This window comes from Chrysoperla carnea (assembly GCF_905475395.1).
Source record: "Chrysoperla carnea chromosome X unlocalized genomic scaffold, inChrCarn1.1 SUPER_X_unloc_100, whole genome shotgun sequence".
Taxonomy (NCBI): Eukaryota; Metazoa; Arthropoda; class Insecta; order Neuroptera; family Chrysopidae; genus Chrysoperla; species Chrysoperla carnea.
Genome location: NW_025408046.1, coordinates 2,501 through 7,500, shown reverse-complemented (window position 1 = coordinate 7,500; position 5,000 = coordinate 2,501). Strand labels below are relative to the sequence as shown.

The 5,000-nt window shown below is 22.4% G+C and overlaps 1 non-coding gene across 1 annotated transcript in view; it reads left to right on the top strand.

Moving 5' to 3' along the window:
* The first annotated feature begins 4,631 nt into the window (after positions 1–4,631).
* Positions 4,632–5,000, top strand: part of LOC123303558 — a 2,155-nt gene continuing 1,786 nt past the window's right edge. Inside the window, exon 1 of the ribosomal RNA XR_006535668.1 lies at positions 4,632–5,000. This exon is cut by the window's right edge and continues 1,786 nt beyond it. This is a non-coding gene — a ribosomal RNA (small subunit ribosomal RNA).

Here is a 5,000-nt window from a genome sequence, read left to right as displayed (position 1 = left end):
ACTAATAAATGTAATAATATTAATAATAATAACTATTCATAATAATAATATTAATAATAATGATTATTATTATAATTTACAATTAATATTATTAAATCTATTAATAATAAAATGGTTGCTTATTTATAAATAAAGTTATTAGTTATAATAATATTTTTAGTCGATTATGGTAAGAAATGGTATTGATAATAAATGCTCTTTAATTTATTATGTTAGAAAATTTTTGTTTTTAAATGTAATAAATTAAAGAGCTTTTTTTATGAATAAACACTTTTTGTTTCCATCTTATCAATATTGATTATAATCGCTAACAATTATTATAATGATTTTAATTGTTTTTACTTATAATCGCTACCATTGATTATACTAAAAAATGCAATCGCAATTGACAAAAATTGTTAATAATTATAATTATAATATGTTTAGTAGGCAACCTTTAAAGCAATTTATGCATAACAGGTTGCTAGCCAAATATAAACTTAATGAAGTATTATGATGGACACTTACATTCGGAATTCATATATTTAAAGAAATAATTTTGATTATTCAGATTCTATTAATATTAGCTATTGTAAATAATATTAATCAAATGAAAAGTTTTTAAATTGTTAGGATGTATTTAGCAAGTTATGCTTTCCATACATAAAATAAAAATATATTATGTATAAATAATATTAGTGCTTGTAAAAGGATTAAGATTAATAAAACTAGATATATACTCTTAATACAATAAAAAGTAATAATTTAAAAGAATGTAAAAATATTTATTTAGCTGATAAATTTAAAATGGATAATAAATTTTAAATTTTTATTAACTCTTATTTATTATATAATATTTATTTGTAATCCTTATGCAAAATAATATATGACTTGAACAACGTACATGGGGGCGTGTATACAATTAATAAATTTAGGTAGAGAAATATATTTTGAATCAATAATTTATAAGTTCACAACAGAATAGTCAGATTTTTATTGTCTATTAAATATTTTTTAGCGAATAACTATTATGTATTACTAGAATATAATAATAATTTTTTTTTTTTTTTTTTTTTTTATGTTACTTGAATGGTGTATACGTTTACACGGTGAATGTAAAATCAATTAATCAATTTATATAGAAAAATATATTATGAATTAATTATAAATAAGTTCCAATAAAATAGCCTGATTCCCATTGTGTATTGAAATTTTTTTTTAACCAATTAACTATTAATGTGAATTTGTACAATAAAAATTTTGTATTAATTCTGTAAATTATTATATATATTTGCATTATACAGTATTTAGAAGCATTTAAATGGATAAAAATTTTTTAGAAAATCTACATATGTATCACATGTATTATACCGGTACCCTGTCGCAATATAACATGTACGATTTGTATATAAAATAAAATGAAATTTTTTCCCTAAAATTTTTTAATGAATCCCGAAAAATTCTATATATTTTACCTTTATATAGTATTTAGGACTATTTAAAAGGATAAAATTTTTTTCGAAAATCTACATATGTATCACATGTATTATACCGGTACCCTGTCGCAATATAACATGTACGATTTGTATATAAAATAAAATGAAATTTTTTCCCTAAAATTTTTTAATGAATCCCGAAAAATTCTATATATTTTACCTTTATATAGTATTTAGGACTATTTAAAAGGATAAAATTTTTTTCGAAAATCTACATATGTATCACATGTATTATACCGGTACCACTGTCGCAATATAACATGTACGATTTGTATATAAAATAAAATGAAATTTTTTCCCTAAAATTTTTTAATGAATCCCGAAAAATTCTATATATTTCACCTTTATATAGTATTTAGGACTATTTAAAAGGATAAAATTTTTTCGAAAATCTACATATGTATCACATGTATTATACCGGTACCCTGTCGCAATATAACATGTACGATTTGTATATAAAATAAAATGAAATTTTTTCCCTAAAATTTTTTAATGAATCCCGAAAAATTCTATATATTTTACCTTTATATAGTATTTAGGACCATTTAAAAGGATAAAAATTTTTTCGAAAATCTACATATGTATCACATGTATTATACCGGTACCCTGTCGCAATATAACATGTACGATTTGTATATAAAAAAAAAATATACATTTTTTTCTAAAAATTTGCATTAATTCCAAAAATTTTTTAATAATTTATTATAATTATTAATGTTTATTGAATAATTTATTATAATGCATAAATTTCATTTAATAAAATATGATAAAAGCAAAAAAAAAATTTTTTTGGTCCCAAAATAAAAATTTTTAGCTGAAAAAAATTTTTTTTTTAAAATTTTTTTCTTTAAATTTTGATTATTCTGTAAAGTTTATGATGTTTAAAGCCATTTTAAACATTATCATATTTTGAGTTTGAAGCACCGGGTGTAATGTCTTTAATATATATGATGGATAGTGCGTGTAAGTTAATGAGATGAATGTATATCTATGTATAACAGTGTATTAGTGGTATTACGTTCAGCAGTCTCACACATATGATATAGTATGGTATAGTATAAGTTGTTTATTTTTCATACTGTCCGTGTATCATTCAACAAAGGTGGTGTAGAGTTGTATATGGCTTGGTATGACGTCGTTGCAATTCTATGGACACTATGATATTACGGATGCACAGATAGAGGAATAACACTTATCGTATATGTATCATTTATGTATGTTGACTGTGTAATGAATACTAAATATAATAAAATAATACACTTTTTAATAGAATAACATTTGTTTCATGTTTTAGTATGATATTAAATGGTATAGAATAGGTTGTTTATTTTTCATACTGTCCGTGTATCATTCAACAAAGGTGGTGTAGAGTTGTATATGGCTTGGTATGACGTCGTTGCAATTCTATGGACACTATGATATTACGGAATAACAGAAAGAGGAATAAAACTTATTGTATATGTATCATTTATAACGTACTTTTATGTTGACAAGAATGAATGTATATCTATATGAAATAGTGTATTTTGTGGTATTATGTTCAACAGTCTTACATATATGATATAGTATGATATAGTATAATTTGTTTATTTTTCATACTCTAAGTGTATCATTCAACAAAGGTGGTGTAGAGTTGTATATGGCTTGGTATGACGTCGTTGCAATTCTATGGACACCATGATATCACGAAAAAACAGAAAGAAAAATAACAATTATCGTATATGTATCATCTATATTATTATTGTATTTTGACTATGTAATGAATGCCAAATTTAAAAATATACACTTTCTTAATAGAATAACATTTATTTTAGTATAATATAAAATGATATTGAATATGTTGTTTAATTTTCATACTGTTCGTGTATCATTCAACAAAGGTGGTGTAGGTATGTATATGGCTTGGTATGACGCTTTTGCATGTCTATGGACACCATGATATTACGAAAAAACAGAAAGAAGAATAACACTTTTCAAATATGTATCATTTATATATTTTATTAACATGAACGCAAAATATACAAAATTATATATATATATACTCAAAATATTCTGGATGGTAATCAGTTTGGTTTATTTTGATATTTAATATTGTATTTTGGTTTTTTTGCTAGTAATGTTTCGAATATGTATATGCTGTTATTATTTTTTAGGTGTACATTGTATTAAATTGTTATCAATTATTTAATGTATGTATACAAAATAATAGCAAAAACATTTTCAATTATTATATAAAAATTTTTTTTTTTACACATGCATATTTATTAATATATGAAATTTTATCTCAGTTTTAATAAATATGTATTGAAATGAATAATAATACAATCTTATATATATTGATAATAGTCTGGATGGTAATCAGTTTGGATTATTTTGATATTAAATATTGTATTATTATTTTTGTAAAAAAATTAATGAGAATTTTGTAAAAAAACCTCTATATGTATATCTTTTTATATCAATATTTAAAAAAAAATTTTTTTTTATTAAATTATTGATTATAAATAGAATAACATATAAATTTTTTTGTCAAAGCAAGTTCATGGGTTATAAGTTTTAAACTTTACACTCCCATATGAGCACACAATATTTATATAAAAATTATTTTTATAAATAATATTACATTGACTCACCTCATACCAAGCGAGAATATTAAGTGTTATTATAACGTTTTTTATTTAAAATTAACTTTTTAAATAAAATTAAAAAATAAATGACGCTTTCAATCTAGCGACGAGTATGAGAAAATGTTTGAAATATTTTAAGACCCATTTGGTGATGGTCTGACAAAAATCATAATTATTTTTTTTTTTTTTTTTTCAATAATATTTATTATGAATAACATGTTATATATTTCTTTTTGTAAAAGCAAAAAAATTATATAAATGACATAATAAAATATATATTTGAAAAAAAAAAAAAATTAATAATAATATATATATCTCATATGTTTTTTCTATTAATTTTAAAACAATAGAGATATAAAAAAAAAAAAATTTATATCAGTAATGGGTGAGACCATCTGATATTTAAAATGAAATTGTAATAATATTATTATATATTAATAATTATTGTATGAAAATTTTTTTTCTTATAATAAGAAAACAAAAATATCATGTATATTATTATATATTTAATATTATAAATACAAATAGTTCCCTGGTTGATCCTGCCAGTAGTCATATGCTTGTCTCAAAGATTAAGCCATGCATGTCTCAGTACAAGCCAAATTAAGGTGAAACCGCGAAAGGCTCATTATATCAGTTATGGTTCCTTAGATCGTACCCACATTTACTTGGATAACTGTGGTAATTCTAGAGCTAATACATGCAAACAGAGTTCCGACCAGAGATGGAAGGAATGCTTTTATTAGATCAAAACCAATCGGTGTAAATTTTAATTTGCATCGTTTAATTTGGTGACTCTGAATAACTTTAAGCTGATCGCACGGTCTCGTACCGGCGACGCATCTTTCAAATGTCTGCCTTATCAACTGTCGATGGTAGGTTCTGCGCCTACCATGGT